This window comes from Cryptomeria japonica, chromosome 9 (genome assembly GCF_030272615.1).
Source record: "Cryptomeria japonica chromosome 9, Sugi_1.0, whole genome shotgun sequence".
Classification (NCBI taxonomy): domain Eukaryota; kingdom Viridiplantae; phylum Streptophyta; class Pinopsida; order Cupressales; family Cupressaceae; genus Cryptomeria; species Cryptomeria japonica.
Window position 1 is genome coordinate 475,006,244 of NC_081413.1, and position 17,773 is coordinate 475,024,016.

Genomic DNA, 17,773 nt, shown 5'->3' on the forward strand with positions numbered 1-17,773 from the left:
AGAACGACGTCTCTACCTCTATTTTATTGTCTCCACTCTGATATTTTCTGGTCGTGGAACTATCTTTCTTAGCAGGCTGAAACACCATCTGGGTAGACATTGTTTCACATATCAACGTTTGCACAGACCTCAATTCATGGATCAATGTCTGGGTAGACATTCATCGATCGACGTCTGTGCAGACCTCAATTCATGGATCAACGTCTGCATAGACCTCAATTCACGGATTAACGTCTGCGAGTTAAATTGGTGTCTCCACTTGGGTACTTTTCTGCTTGTTGTCTATTTCTAAATTTTAAATTTTTAGACTAATCGTTTTCTGTGCAGGGCCTCAACTGACGTCTACGCAGACAAATAGGTGCTTGGGCCTGCACTTCAACATCTTTGCTGTAAGTGCTTATTTTCAAATTTTTGCTGACTTTTTCTTGTCCTTACAACTTCCTTGTTTGACCAAGACGAAAAACTAAGACTACTAACAAGTGTTGCAGGACGTTTTGTTGAAGAAAGCATGATTTTTCCACTAGTTTAGATGCATTTTGTCTTGATTAAAAAACATCTATTTTGGGGTTAAAAAGAACGTTTGTCTTCCATATTTGGTGCACTTGCACATCTATAGAGTGAACCCACCATTAGGCTTAGTATCCTCTCCCCTCGCCTTCGTGGATCTTGGGTGAAAGAGAAAAGCAATTAACAACATCCAATTTTTTGTCTTTTGAGTAGAGAATCACCTCTTAGGGGCTTCATCACCCCAAGGGAATGTTTCAAAATTGAGGTGCATCGGGGATATCGTCTCTCCCGATGGGATCTCGAGCGGTTTTTTTCAAGCCACTATATAAATACGTTGGTCAGGCGACTGGAATGTTGCGTGAATTCGGCTATGTGGAGGCCTTCTCTACACCGATAAGCCCAATTAAAGCCTTAAGTGGCTTGCTTTGAGAATCTGTTGTTGGATTGGGATCCCTTAGAAACTTACTAGACACCTTGTTTTAGTTGCCAAAAATCCTATTTTCTTGTTGGTGCAGGAGGTCGGACCTCTGACGCTGCCCCAATTTGTATCATTCAAAGTAGAGATAGATGCCCCTGATTCATAAGATCTCTGGATCTTCAAGGTAAGAGATTTTGGTATGCTTGAGAAATGAGTGTCCTCGAGGGGAGCCAACGCTACCAGACCTCTATCTGTCCACTTTATCTAGGTATTTGGAGAAATCCAAGTGGGGATCCAACAAGTAGAATTCACTTTCTAGCCTAGGTTGTATGTCTTTTGCGTGTCTTCATTTTTCATACATGTAAATTTGTCACATTGGGCTAATTTAGGCCCCCCCTCTTTCACGCTTGCTTCAAGCATTACCTTGGACAAGTGTTTTCATTGTTTGACATTTCTTCCCAAGACAAAACAAATCCAAATCCACTTTTCACCCATGCAACATAAACCCAAGTCCCTTAAACAACCCAGGAAATCCATTTAGCGTCAAGTCAAGAAGAAGAAGCCAAGTTATAAACAAATCCTCAAACGTCACAAATTCTTGTACATCAACCACAAACTCTTGTTAAAACATCGTACCTTCCTACACCATTTTCATGATTATCTACACGGTTATGGAAATGAGTTTGATGAAGAACCTTTGAGATCTTGTGCTTTTCACCAAAGATTAGGACTATCCCAATCCCTTAATAGGAGTGGTCGTATCTCATTGTCCAACCTGCCTCTTCCAGAAATCACTTATTTAGTCATTTCCCGTCTAAGGTAGCCTTCCCTCCATTTCCTTTTCTTCAACCTACCTTCTTACACAATCATTGCAATTTTCACCTTTGAGGACTCAATACATCATTCAAATCAACAACCTTAATCTAATTTCAATCAATCAATCAATCAACCTCCCAATCCAAGGCCATCACTTTGCGAAGTTTGGCTTAGACCTTTATCATTTGTCAAATCCTCAATTAACCTTGTCCTTGAGAAAGAATCTATCTTAAGTATATTTTTCAATTGATCCCAATCATTTGGGTTGATCAAAATCCTAATCCCTTGCCTTATTTTTCTTAGGAACGAAGTCTATCCTAAGTAGAACAAGGCTTGATTCAATCTTAATCCAAAGGTATGAGTTTAGCCTAGCTTGGTTGTTACCTTGCTTTATGGCCTATATCATTGACCCTTACACTCCATCTATGTTCTGATCCAAGGACTAAGGTGTCATCTAAATCATTCTAATCCAAGGACCATCCAATCAAATCTGATCCAATCCAAATCAAACCAAATCCAATTTTGCTAAGTCCTTGTCCTTGTCTAGAGTCATCTCATCACTTTTCTTACCAAGTCCAAAATCCATTTAATTTTCCAATTTGTCATTCTATTCTCGAGGGTACCCTTGCATGGTTTACACACTCTCACAAAAGAAAAACGTGGCTGCCCAAAACCCACATTCAAACATCATGGGTTGGTTCGAAGAAATACTTATGGAAGTTTAAAAATCACCCTATCAATCATACCCATCTAGCTCATTCATGCCTCAAAATTATCCATTTTCCACCTATTCATGTCTCCCACCCTAGCCTGCTTACCAAGTCAATCCCATGATCTCACATCCATCTACCATATCGCCATCCATTTCACCTCAACACCTTATAGCCAATCCTAATCCATATTTTGTTCCTTATCCTTCCTTTACTCGTGACAAGAGAAACCCATAGTATTCCTCATCCATGTATCCATCTTACTCCTCCCATCCAATATGTATGCCCCAATCCTCTCCCCCATCTACATCCCATTCCCCCTCTTTTTAAGACACCTCCATCACTTCTACTCACCATCCAAGTCCCTCACACCATAGTTCTCCAAGCCTTAATCCTAATCCCCCAATCCATAATCCCAATCTTCCATCTAATGCTAAACCTCCACATAATCCTTTAAAATCCATAGTATCCCCATCCCTCGAGACTTTTTTCCAACAAATAATCCAAGACTTACAAGCAAAGGAGACTAAATCCTCACCTTCAAACAAAGCTACCCAATCTCCCCAAGTCCTACATCCACCTCCACCCCCTCCAAATCAAGACAAACCTCAATCCCCCAAGATTCATGACACTCCCATCCCTCCATCTACCCAACTTGATCCTCCCTCCCTTTCCCACCAAGACACACCTCAATCCCCTATGCTTCATAATACTCCCATCCCCCATCTATCCAAGTTGATGAATCTACCACCTCTTTCATCATGCCATCCCCACAACCCAAAACATGTCAAGAGCTTGTTCCAAAGAATGCTAGCATAAATTCCTATCCATCTCAAGATCACAACATCACTTCATCTCATAATCACATTACATTTCAAGAGGAAAGTATCCCCTCCCTCCCATTACATGATCCCCTTCCATCTCAAGATCCAATAATCCCTCCCACTCCACCACATGTTCCCATCCCAAGTCAGGATTAAAGTATTCCTCCATCTCCATGTCATGATCCCAATCCATCTCAAGATCCTAATTTCCTCCTAATCCCCCACATGATCCCAATCTTACACAAGATCCCATCATCCCTATCCAAGCTATCCATGAATCCCATACCTATAAACTTGGCTCTCCCACCTTCATCCATTCTGGTTTCCTCCAAGAGCTTACAATTCCTTCAACCTCGCATCCCCCTCAAAATGGACTCACATCTTGTTTCCAAAATAATAAGTATCCTATTGGAAAAAGAATTTATCAAAAAATGAATTATCAAGGCAAAGGGTTAGGCCTCCATGGACAAGGCATATTGGAACCCCTTCAAGTAAAAGAAAATACAAGTTCATATGGCCTTGTCTATAAATCTCATGCTCAAGATGTTGGTATATCTTCCATCTCTCCTAAATCCAAAATCTCTTCGTATAAATCAAAATCACACCATCCCCCATCTTCCACATTCATTTTGGGCCCTTACATCCAAAAGTCCATTCCTTCCTCATCCACATCCATTTCGGGTTCGTATGTTCCAAAGCCAAACCTTGCATCCCTTATATCCATCTTGGATCCTTACATCCCCCCATCTATCACTCTATCACCTCAAATGATCCCTAAGCAAGATCAACAAAGGTACACATCCTTGAATACCTTCACACACTCTCCTTCCACCATATCATCCATAAAATATCGAAGTCATCCATCCTCATGCACCCATACCATTGTTATTGGAAGCAATTTGGATGCCAAATATCAAATTCATAAAACCAAAAATCCACAAAAATCCAAGGATCAACATGTACCATCGAAAAGACATGCTCAAGAAAAGAAAAATATGATCCAAAAGAATGAAAAATCCAAAAGGCCACAAAGGCCCAAAAAGAAAAATTAAAAAACCATGTGGATTCCCAAAGTACTCATCGAAGAGATGCATCTCAAAGAGAAATCCAAATTGGCATCGAAACTTGCTAATCCAAAAGCTCACTCCACTCATAAGACCTCCAATCCTCCATCTAACAATCCTCCATTTCCAAAATCCATTTTGGGCCCTTACGTCTCAAAATCCACTATCTTAAGTCCATCATCCCCTTCATCTATTTTAGGTCCTCATGTCCCAAAATTGACATTTGATCCTCCATCTAATTTAAAATCCTCTCCTCCACAACTCCACCACCTTTCAAGGTGGGTGCCAATGTTGATTTTCCCAACATCCCCATCCATTATCCAGAAGTCTTTTACAACCCCATCCATTATCCAACATCCAATTTTCATAATCCCATCCCTTTAATTCAAGATTTTTCATAAATCCTTATCCCCCTCCATCTTCCATCCATTCCATCTCCTCATCTATTTCTACCAACATCTATGAGAATACCTCCAGTTATCTTGGTTCAATATAACACATCTTTAAGGGATATTATCCATGGAACTAGATGCGTGAGTCCTCCCTCCATCTCCCTTTCATGCATCCACTATCTTCCACATCCACTTATACTCATCATTATCCATTCAAACTATTCCAAATAAAATTTAAAAAAGAAAAAAAAAGAAGAAAAAGAAAAAAAAGTAAAGATAAAAATACATCCAATGGTGAAAACCACGTTTTGTGGTGCCTTGGGTAAGTACCATGATGAAAAATTGGTAAACAAGCATCATGTGTAATCCCCTCATCCTCTTGCACTCTACACTTGGGGGCAAGCTTCATCTATGCAATCCTACCATTCACATCATCCATATCCTTTCTCCTCTATCCACATCCTATCTAAGTCCACCCCCCTTTCCTATCTTTGATCTTGACTATCCTATTCATATCCTCCATCTCACATCCTTCATCCTACCCAAATCCATCCTTCATTCATATCTTTGATCTTGATCAATATAGAGGAAAAATAATATCCATGCATGATTTGGAAAATGCAAGCCTTAATTCTTCCACATCCATATCCCTTGCACAATATCCTTCCATCTTATACATATTTTCCATCCTTAATTGTACTATCTTCTAATGCTGGGCATTTTACTCCTTTGAAACATAGTTCTTGGATCTCCTTTCTCCTATCCTTCATCTGTTTGTCCTCCATATCCTATCACTATCCATCTCCTATCCAAGCAATCTCTCTATCCATTCCATCCTTTTACCAAGCCTTGGTTCTCCCTTGTCATTGGTCCCACTCCCTTTATCCTATACCAACAATCAAATCCTATCATATCCAATCATTTATCCTCCTCCTATCTTATCCAATCCATTTATGACCCCCTTTACACTAATATTTCCCCCCATAAAATTGAGCTTTTCCCATCTATCTGAGCTTATATTGACTTGCATGTAAGCTAAACACTTATCCTTGACGTGTTAACCAAATCCAAGTGGAAATCCTCTCATTTGCAGACCTTGCACAATCAACTTGTCTTTTTTCGTCTACCAATCTACCAACATCTTGCATCCTTCCCATGTCTGGAAGTTTATCCAAATCCATTATCCTACCCATCGGGATGTATCCTTCCCATGTTCGACAGTCTATCCAGATCCATGTCCTACTCTTGGCAAGAGATATCTGTTGGCCATGTGTATATTGTTTGCATGATTGGTCTTTTCACTTTGATTTGCATTTTGTGTCCTAGGACTACTCCTATCTAGGGCTACCTTGATCATTCTATACCTTGGTATGCCTTGGGTGAGTGTATATTGGGGCATCTTTTGTGGTATGGCGTGTTTGATGGTTTCTCTTGTACGATCCTACAGTTTCACATATACACCATCATCGGTGTTTGCAAACCTATGTGCATTAAGATAACCTATTGTTTGAGAGCCTAGTCCACGCATCAGATATTCACAACATCTTGACTTTTATGGTCAGTGGTGTAGACGTCCAAAATTAATTAAATTAATATTTAATTAATTTATCCGTTCTTGTATAATTAATTTCATTAATTATGTTAGCCTTTATTCTTCTCAAAATTAGTTAGAGTATATTTAATTAATTTTATCCCTTAGCCTTATAATTAATTTATCAAAATTAATTATATTTCATTCTTCTAAAAGTCATTTCAATCCCCAACCTTAACTAATATTTCTTCTAAATACTAATTAGTTAATTAATCCTAATTAATTATCTAACCCTCTGATTCCTACAAATCACCCTTCTTAATCCTATCATCTAGCCTAATCAGTTCTACTCTAATCATGATTATCAATTCCTCCAATTTTATTTTTCTCCAATCATTCTCTCTCTGCATGTCCTATCCTCCTAACTTTCCCACTTGCACTTCTAATCCCCCATCAACCCACATAATCAATACCCTTAATCACTTGCACATTCCTAATCATCCTGATTAAGAAGGATTCAACTCTTTGCCATAAATGGCTTTCTTCTCTCACCCTCCAAACCTTAAATGTACCAACTTTGTCTCTTCCAAGGAATGTCAAATCCTTGCACATTCCCATGCCCCCTCTCCCGAAGGAATTTTTAATTCCTTTATCCCTTTATTCTTCCCACAAAATATTTTATCTTGAAATTTTTAATTCCTCCTCCCTTCCCAATAGGAATTTTATATTTCTATTTCTCTTCCCAATGTACTTGTGGAACTCTTCCCCATGTACTTGTGGGACATGGATACAAGAAATGCCTTTATGACATATCTCTTGGATCTCACACCTTGTCCTCTCAATCTTTCTCCACATTCTTTCAATCATAGCCGTCCATTTCGAATCAATCTTGGCTCTTCATTTTTGTAAGGAAAGCACAACGCGGAAAATGCCTTCCATAGTGTTAAATTCAAAGAGGAGAGAAGTAGAGATGACTTTCAATTTTAGATTATAGTCATCAAGATGCACATCTCCAAAGTAACGGAGCATAACATAACAAGGTTCACATAGAGAGCAAAACATGTGGGAAAACCCTTACAGGCAAAAAACCCACCACCAAAGAAGTAATCATTTGTATTATAGTAATAAGAAAATTACATACAAGTTACAGATCATTCTTTCTTAGGTGTACATTTACAGTCTTTGTTCTGGCAGCATACAACCAGATTGTGTTCAAACCCAGACTACACAGTCACAAACGTTTCTGCAACACAGTCTTTTCAGCATCCAACAAAACCAACAATTTCCAACCTGGTTGCCCTCACCATTCGATCATCTGAATCGTTGCTTTTCACAACTTCTAGTCTGTAAGACAACCCTTAATCACCCTCAGCATCCAACCATCAAAATCAGTCTCTACTGACTTCTGGTCTGCAAGACAATGATCTCTTGTCACACCAGACTACTCATCTTCTCAGCAAAACCTATGCTTCTGCAACTACGCAACCTACTCTTGCAACCGTTTATTTAGTCATTTTAACTTTTGTCTAGGAAAATGGTTAAGCTCAGTTTTCATGGCTCTAATTGTCGAACGTTACGGATTTGTTTAAAACATGATGTGTAATGTAGATTGGCTTCCAAACATGTTCCTGAAAAACCTCATGAGGTGGTGGGGAGAGCAAGTCTCCTTTCTTCTCCGCTAACCCGTAGCATCGTCTTCAAGCCGTTCTTCTCCATGCGGTGTGGCAGGGAAAACAAAGTTTCCTTCCACACCCCGCTAGCCTGTGACACTATTCACATGCCCCTCTCTAGTTGTGCAAAACATGAAGGATATCAACCAACCTTGGAACTTGCCGATAACATATAAATTTTCCACACCACTCATTGCCATCTGATCGAGATTTAAACCAGTAAGTTTGAGGCACCCATTCTCAACATTCTCCCATTTGATGAAGAACTTATTGGTATCTCCAGAACATTCAAGACTGGACATCGACTAGAACAACAACCATCATGACTACTCCCATCCAATTGGTAAACCCATAGGATTGAAAAATAGCACCCACAACACGTGCTAAACCATCTGATCACACCTATCTCAGAGGTATCAACCATCAATAAAATCATGCCATAAGCATAACCAACCCATAACCTACAACCACAATTTCACGTGCAATCCATTCGATGAAGATTAACACATCTAGAAACTCCCACTGTATGGGTATTGCTAAATCTAAAAGTTCAAAGGAATACAGATTCTATCAATCATAACACATAGAAAATGTAACCATGTAGTACAAAGAACCATCAACAAAGATAAGCACATCCTGCAAACAACACTGCTGCAAGAAACCATAAACATGTAGCATGTCCTTCTACATACACCTCTAAGTGTCAGCTATGACAAGTAAGATCTCTTTTACAACATCAAAAGAAGATCAAAGTACTCCATTTCCCATTTCAGGAAATCAACCCACTACCATTCCCTATGTTAAGGAGATAAACATGCTATCCATCTCTCACAATGAATCTTCCATAACTATCTAACTTAGCTCAAGATCCACAAATTTGAAAGAAAAGCATAAATCACCTGAGAAACTATGGGCAATACTTCTCAAGTGATAAACTGCCAAGTAGACCAAGAGTGGGGAATAATAATGCTCCTCCAAGATTTCAAAGTCATCATGCCTCATCCAAGTGTAATCTCCTCATAGGTCTCTGTTGAACTCACATTTCACCAAGGTGTAAGCTCCTCAAACTTCTAGCTGAAATCTCATCAAGTGTAACCATCTCAACATACATCTCTCTTCTCAAAATACCTACAACCTCACCTAATTCTGTATGTATCCATGAGTACCAGAAATTTATCAATCCATGCCAAAATCCAAATGCATCTCTACACTCCCATGAAGTTCTCAAGCATATGACCATAGCACCCAACACAAAGAGAACTCACTAGACCACTATCAAAGCTCCAATCTGCAGAATCAAGAACCCATGATGACATCGTGATCTAAACATCCCCTCCTAGGAGATCACATGATCCAAGTGAACAAACCATGGTCTAAAGAGAAATGTATCATGCCAAACTCTAAACTAGTATCAAGAGTGCACTATTACATAATACCAACATACTCTAAACCAACATCACCTGTCAAGCATAACCAACACCTTAATCAAGAACTCCTTGAGCCCTCAAGATGTCAACATCTTCAAATATCATGAAGATCACCATCTTCCTACAAGTGTACCCGCAAATATGAAAGACCATTTTGTAGCAACATGATCTAAGGCGTTCTCCAGCCATCGACACATTAAGAAGATCATTCACCATCCAATGGTGAATAAATTGTCATTGCTAAAGCTCCCACTGAACCGTGCTACCAAGCTCTCCAAGTATCATGACATACCATCTCCTAGTCTGAAAATCTTCCAGGCCCACACACATAGGTGTACTGCCAGTCACACCAAGTGAAAGCAAGATCTCCAAACCAAGAAAATACACCATGCTACAAGACCCCATAACCGACTATCCAGGTACTCACTTATCATCCATCCTCTTATCTCAAAGCAACCACACCAATGCACAAGTGAGAATAGAAAAGGCCAACTAACAAGTCTACATAAGCACTAAATCAAACCTCGTGGATATAGACAATCCACTTTTGAGTTATCTCACTCAACTAAATAGGTGATCAACCCACACAACTGCATATCTCATAGATTAAATTAGCTACATGCAAACTCACTATAACATTAGCTACATGTAAAATGAGATCTCAAAGATAATATTCATGCAGACAACATGGCTTAAGCACCATATCAAGCACATATGAGAGTTGTCAATCATGTCCACATCGAGCACCATAGTCTAGGAATCCTCCAAGAACCACCACATAAATGCTATGTGACTAATCACTATCAACATCCCCATGCAGAGAAATCATTTCACCTCCTCTCACCATGCACAAAGCATGCATGTAGAACTGCAGCCATCTCATCTAGTACCACCCCAAAGAAATGAGGCCTAGAAAAATAGCTCTTTAGCAGATCCACAAGTCTGTTGGTATTCCAAAGCACCTCCATGATCAAAACATGCTAAGCTTCAACACAATGCTGCACCATTATGAAGCTCTCCAAGCAAATGACCAATGTACTCAATACCAAGACTCACCTCTATTGAGATGTCATGTTATCAAGGCAACAATGCATGCACTAGCATCACTCTGAGAAGACTCAGTTTCAAAAGCATTCTTCTTCTCCTTCTCCTCACAATCTTTTCAAAAATGGCTAGTCTACCCACAATTCCACCATCTTGCCTTGGACTTCTTTCTTTGAGACTTTGATCTCCCCTTTGACTTGGACTTGGACTTCTTGTCCTTCCCCTTGCCTTTTTCTGTTGATCTACCCCACACGACTAGAGCATCCTTGACCATCTCAGAAGATTTCCTTCGTGCTTCCTCTGATAGCAGTGAAGCAACCACATATTCCATTTTGAAAGTGGTTGTTGTACTTCCAATGTCCATCACCAGATGATCCCATGTGTCAGGAAAGAAACACAACAAAAGAGTACAATGATCCTCGTCAGTGATTGTTACACCTACAAATGTCAACTCTACAACAATCATGTTGAAAACATTCAGATGGTCTGCTACAAATGTATCTTCATCCATCTTCAAGGAGTACAACCTTTTTCTCAAGAATAACTTATTTACTAGAGACTTTCCCTGATAAATGTCACCAAGATTCTTCCATAATGAAGTCCTTGTCTTCTCCTCATGAACATTCAACATAACAGAATCTACAAGATAGAGTCTAATAAGACCTTTGGCTTTCCTATCAGTAAGATCCCAATCCTCTTGCTTCATGCCTGAAGGTTTAGTTCTAGACACATCAACCCAAAGGTTTGTCCACCAATAGGTCTACAAAACTCCCACAATAGAATTAACACAAACAACCCATTCTACCCACAAGGATAACACAACTAAATTTTCTCCGATACCACTTGTAAGGAAATCACACACGAAAAATGCCTTCCATAGTGTTAAATTAAAAGGGGAGAGAAGCATAGATGACTTTCAATTTCAAATTAGAGTCATTAAGTTGCTTATTTCCAGAATAACAGAGCATAACAGAACAAGATTCGCAAATAGAGCAAAACACTAAATTTACATGGGAAAACCCTTACGGGTAAAAAACCCACCACCAAATAAATAATCACTTGTATTACAGTAATAAGACAATTACATACAAGTTACAGATCATGCTTTCTCAGGTGTACATTCATAGTCTCTGTCCTGGTAGCATACAACGAAATTGTGTTCAAAGCCAGACTACACAGTTACAGACGTTTCTGCAACACAATCTTTTCAACATCCAACAGAACCACCAATTTCCAACTTAGTCGCCCTCAAAATTTGACCATCCGAATTGTTGCTTCTCACAACTTCTGGTATGCAAGGCAACCCTCAATCACCCTCAACATCCAACCATCGAAATCAGTCTCTATCAACTTCTAATTTGCAAGGCAATCATCTCTCATCACAACAAACTACTCGTCTACTCAGCAAAACCTATCCTTCTGCAGTTGCACAACCCACTCTTGCAATAATTTCTTCAGTCATTTTAACTTTTGTCAGAAAAAAATGGTTCAGTTCAATTTTTGTGGCTTTAATTGTCGAATGTTACAAATTTGTTGAAAACATGATGCGTAATCTACATTGGCTTCCAAATGTGTTCCTCAGAAACCTCACAGGGTGACAAGGAGAGAAAGTCTCCTTGCTTCCCTGCTTACTTGTAGCATCATCTTGAAGCCGTTCTTCACCACGCAGTGTGACGGGGAAAACAAAGTTTCCTTCAATACCCCGCTAGCCCCTGGCACTATTCACATGCACTTCTCAAAGCTGCGGGGTGGCAAGGAAGACTAAGTCCCATTCCCCGCTATCCTGCGTCGCTTTCACATGCCCTTCTCTAGTTGTACAAAACATGAAGGATATCAAACAACTTTGGAACTTTCCGATAACACATAAAATTTCCACATTGAACTGCTCATTGCCATCTGATCGAGATTTCAACCAATAAGTTTGAGACACCCATTCTCAACAATTTTGAGCCTTTCCAAAATATAAATTGGAGTCTCCTCCTTTCACAAATCATCCATGATTTGGGTATTGTTATGCTGATACATTGAGCTTCAAATCCATCCATTGCACCCTTGTTATGCCAAAAACTTGCCATAGCCTAACCATCATCCATCAAATTTAGCCTATACTCCTTATCATACCTTGTTGTGTAGTGGAGAAAAATCCACATCTATCCCCTCTCAAGGAGCAAATAAAGTGGACATAAAGGGCACTTTCCACTACAAGCTCAATCAGAGGAAGATGCAAGAATCTAGGTGTAAAGGTTATTTGTGTATCTTTTGAATGCATTTTAGTGTTTTATTTGTGATTTATGCAACTAACCATTAGTCCAGGTTTTAATCATCTTCGGTACCATTTCTATAGTGTTCTATATGATTTCTACGATGCATATTTTAATTTATTGTGATTTTTTAAAAAATTTTTGAAAGCGAAATAATGTCATACTTGTTGCCTCGTATTTGGGTTATATTGGACTTATAACAACAACCATTTTGTTTTCATATTCCATTAGCTATTCAATTATAGGATATATGGGTTAGTAAATGTTGTGATTGCATTTAATGACTAATTTAGTTGATTTGAATTCTTAATTTGTTGTAGCTGTATGACTCATGTTTTGATAAATGTAAAATCACTTTTGTGCATTTTTAATACTATTGTATTTTTCTCAAACATTTGCAAAAAAAATAAATAAAAAATGGCCTGGGATATTTCACTTAATATTTCTTTGGAGACAAAGGTGTAAGTCCTTTATGTCAGGAAATGGGGTAGGCATGGAATAGTCTCAATCAATTATGTTTTTAAATATGAATGGTATTCTGAAACCATATCATATCCAAGGTCATATAAAGATATAATATCTTTGCCTCTTCCTTGTGCTAATTATGTTCGTGCGAAGATGTAAGTTGGAATGCACACAAATTAGAGTCTACAGGTTTGGCAATTTATGGCCATTGAGGTATCATCAAGAGTGAGCATCCTTCCTATACTTGCCACATAAATGTAAACACTTTGATCATTATAGGCTACAAAATCAACAATCTCAAATTTCATAAACACATTCTCAGTACTAGGGTTGAGGAAGAGTTTAGCAAATGATTTCTTATATTTTTTGCTGACTTATATATATTTGTATGTTGGCACCCTTGATGGCAAATAAAAGATTTCATTATTGCAATATTTGAGAGTTAACAATTTGGCACCCTTGACGACATCTCACTCAAAATCTCTTGAAGATCTTGCTCTTTTGTATCTATGATTGACTTTACCTTCTCCCAAGCATGCCATAAATGACTTATTCATGTTAGTAAAGTTGTTCATATTCATAATGAGAAAAATGAATCTAAGAGGGTAATCTACGTAATTCCACTAAGTGTCATCTATGATCATTTGTTGTCTTTTAAATGTTGGAGTGCTTCCATATAGACCAAAGTAGATACATGACCCTGTCAAAAAATGGCTCTCTTGTTTGTACATATTATCGTATTAGGATTGTGTTAGAGGAAAATATGATATCAAGAACCTATTCAAAACAAAGAAAAAAACTTACATATTTTTTATTAAAGTAAAACGAATTTTGTTTCAATTACATTTTTTAGTAGTGTCACTTATTGAAAAATGATCACATGTGGTGATTTGTAATAAGCGAATGGATTTCTTCATTGTAAACATATATTTGTTTGATTTATTTTATTTTCTTGTGCATTTTTTGTAGTATGAGGTTGAGTGAGTGGACAACACAAGGTGTCCAAAATATATGTAAATACCAAAATCAACTTACTAGTTGCTTCACAATTCTTTGTGTTGCTCATTATAACTTGGCCAACTTTTTGAGAACCCACTTATCCAATGCACTAAAAAATTTATTAACAATAAATTATGCATCCTTAACTTATCTCTTACAACCTACAACTTTAAAAAAAAATGCTCTCCTTAAGAACACATTGCAATCACATTGATCAATAATTGACTTCTAGCACCCTTCCATCAAAAGTGATGGACACCCTTGATTATTTTACAAATTCCTAGAATTTGAGACTATTAAGTTTCAATATTTATGATAAGGTATTGCACACCTTATCTTAATTTGGGCCCATATATATTTTTGGAACTTGATTTTATCTATTTCATCACACCTCATTGAATGACAACCAAACAACTTTGAAGGATAACCCATTTTAGAGACATTTTGTAATAGTTTGATCAATAATTTCTCTAGCATCATTTTGAAATGCACTTTGTAATTGTCTTTTTTGTTCTTTTCATATTAGCAAGCTTTTTCAAAGACAACTTTGGGGATGACATGAGATGGGGGAAGTAGAAAGCCTTGATGATCCCTTTTGTCTTCTCAAAGGATGTTCTGTTTTAAGGACAACTATCACACCCATTTTCTCTTGCTCTTTGATATATTATACTATTTTAGCACAAGTACACAATTCTTTCTAGGGCAAGCTTTGATTCCCATGCTAGGAATGACACACAAATGTATTTTCCTGAGCTTGTGCACCTTTGATCACTTTTACTACATAATTAAACATACCCTACCACCTAGAATCTACTCTATCATTTCTAAATGTCTCAACATATGTGGACTTGAGTTGATTTTGAAGTGAGGTTAGCTAGAACTAGATGCCATTGTAAACCATATGCAAAGTTTAGAAAACAAATATTGAAGAACACATTGTAGAATCAAAACAAACAAAGAGTTGAGAACAAATCCTAAAAGTAAACTCATTTAATGATTTAAAAGTTCAAGCTTTTAATGTACAAGAATGAAAAATAGTTTTTCCATTTTGATTTTCAAATGAGGTACCCTAGTAGCTTGTAGGCTAAATATTTATAAACTATTTGTTTACTAAAATGTAATTTGGAGGTTATGTACATGAATTGTTTATTTTAAATTCTTCTTGAGAAATATATGCTTGTTAAAAATTAAAGCAACAAGAATGAAATATGCTCAACGAGCAATGAAATCAAAATACAAAGGAAACAAGATCTAAAGATATAATAGCAAGGTTTTTGTTATGACTCTAACCCAACATAGTGTTTATTTGGTTATGAGTAGTAAGCTTGTGCATACCTTAACTTTTAATTCATTCATATTATGATATTGTTATTTAGGTCAGCCTAAAGCCTATATGCTACTTGACTCTATTGGGTGACATCCTTGACATATGTATGTATGTATGTATCTCTCTACACACACACATATGAGGTATAGGTTAGTTATTATCATCATGTTGAGTATTAAGTTCTTGTAAAAGACTATTGGAGCTATCCCTCTCAAAGTGGCATATTATTATCAAGTATTTGTAACATATTCCATATTATATTCTCCTTTGTGCAAGTTATTTCATAATAATGCTAAGATCACAATTACCTCAAAAAATCTCGAAGCAAATAGCTGGTATGCAACTTCAAGAGTGAATTTGTTGGGAACCCCAACTCTACAATAAATCACTTAATTTGGCTCCAATTTATTTGAATTTTTTTATTGTAGATATGTTCTTGAAAAATGTGAGAGATATATTTTTCACAAAATGACCTAAAAAATAAAAATAAAAATGACTTTCCTTCATGGTTCCAATATCATGCTCTAATACCATTTGTTGTAAAATAACTTGCATAAGAGAAGATAATATGGAATATGTTGCAAATAATCAATAATAATATGCCACTCTGAGGGGGATACCTCCAATAGTCTCCAATAAGAACACAATACTCAACATGATGAAAATAACTAACATATACCAACTATATGTATAAAATACTTATGCCTAGGATATCACCTAGATTAACTTAGACAACATGTAATCCTTAGGTTGACTTAATTGACTAAATGAAAATAAAATAATTATAATATGAATTAAGAGTTAAAGTACCCACAAATCAACTACTCATAACCCAATACACACTATAGGGTAGGGGCACAACATTTCCTCTATAAATTATCATCCTCAATGCTAACTTTTTCTTTTTCTTCTTCGCCACCTTTTTTTTACTTCAACTTATTCTTTTGCTAATTCTTTCTCTTCTTTTTCTTGCTTTTGTTCTTTCTCTTCCTCTTATTCTTTCTCTTGTTGTTGTTCATCTACTTCTTGTTTTTTCCTTTCTTTTGTTCTTGTCTTTCACTTGTTCTTTTTTTTTTCTTTCTTTTTTGTCACTTTTTGTTGTGAAGTTCTAAAAAGGTAATTCTATAATAAATCACACAAATAAATTCCATATACTTTGAAATTTTTACTATAACTAACTAATGTTGAGATCATAATTAATCAAAAAAATCTCTAAGAAAATAGTTGGTTGTAGCGCTGAGAATGAATTTGTTGGAAACCCCAACTCTACAACAAATCACTTAATTTGTCTCTAATTTATCTAAATTTTAATTTTAGATGTGTTAATCTATTTTTGAAAAATTCTCAAAAACTTTTTTTTTTTTTTAAATGTGAGAGTTATGTGCTTCACAAAATGACCTCAAAAATTGAAAATATGACTTACCTTCATGATGTCAAGATCATGCTCTAATACCACTTGTAATGAAATAACTTGAACAAAAGAATATATAATATTAGATATGCCACAAATAATTAATAATAATATGCCGAATTGAGGGGGATACATCCAATAGTCTTCAACAAGAACATAATACTCAACATCATGATATTAACTAACCTATACCTCCTATATATACCATACTTATGATGAATACTAAGAGGGGGGGGGGTGAATTAGTATACCGAAAAACACTGTACTTAAACACTTAAACAGTCTAGTAGTAAACCAGTAAAACAATTCAACAAACAAACCAGTTAACACACATGCAAACCAAATAACAAATAAGGCATTCAGCCACAGGAGCAATAACACCATTACACAAGATATTTGACGTGGAAACCCAAATGGGAAAAACCACGGTGAGATGAAACTCACAAGTAACTATCTGTAGAATAGAAACCAGACCGGTTAAGGTCATACAATGTTCTTTACCAGAACAAATCTTGTTAGGAATCTCAATCTCTGTTAGGAGACAAGTCTGATTAAAGACTACCTTGAATAGAGGATTTTAGATACATAGATGTGAACCACCTTGTTAGAGGATTTACAAAGGCTTTTCTAGGCCTACTCGATTAAGGGTTTCTAACTTGTCAAAGATGTGAGTAATCAACAAGTAAATGATCTAGCAAATAGCACAGGTTGCTTGGTTAGATCCTTGGTAGCTCATTCTTAATGCAATCCAGCATTACTTTAGTCTTCAACACATTCATACTCTGCCTTCTCTTGCAAACCTAAACTTCTCTTCTCTGATCACACTTACAAAAACTCATCAACTATTTTCAAAAACCTAACAACATTATCAAAACCCTAGACATGATGTCCTTATTAAAGGAATTTG